Source organism: Solanum pennellii, chromosome 10, assembly GCF_001406875.1.
Source record: "Solanum pennellii chromosome 10, SPENNV200".
Lineage (NCBI taxonomy): Eukaryota > Viridiplantae > Streptophyta > Magnoliopsida > Solanales > Solanaceae > Solanum > Solanum pennellii.
The window spans coordinates 50231626-50232249 of NC_028646.1; positions in this window are offsets into that span (position 1 = coordinate 50231626).

Below are 624 nucleotides of genomic sequence, written 5' to 3' on the forward strand. Positions count from 1 at the left end.
TATTAACAAATTACACAAATGTGAATATTCATTTTTCTTTACACCTTTTCATTATCTTTTTTTTATTGCAATAAAAAATATTAAAATGAAGAAAATAATCAAATAAAGAAGAAAAGAAAAAAGATAATATAAAATTGATAATTAATATTATACCAATTTTTTAGAAAGAAATCAACTTTAACAAAAAAGAAACTTTCTATAGTTCTTTCAATATCATAATATTTTTATAGAATGAATGTCAAACTTTTTTTTTCTGCTGGACAACTTTTGTTATTAATTTAATTAATTATACTTTCAAATATAGAAATAACATAAAATAAATAAGTAATGAAAAATATATGGTAATTTATAGATATGAGCTAATATCCACATTTTTTCTTTTCTAAAATCTCTTTTTCGTATTTTGTTGTTGGCATGAATTGTGAGAAACGTTTGATGAATTTATCACAATTGATAATTTCCTTTTCAATTTCCATCCCTCTATATCCTAAAATTAATCATCACTTTAAATTTTTTCATTCTTCTCTTTTAATTAACGGAAAATGCCATGTCAATTGTTTATTATTAAATTCAATAGTCAATGGTACAATGTCATTAGAGTATTTTTTTTTAATTTTAAAATTA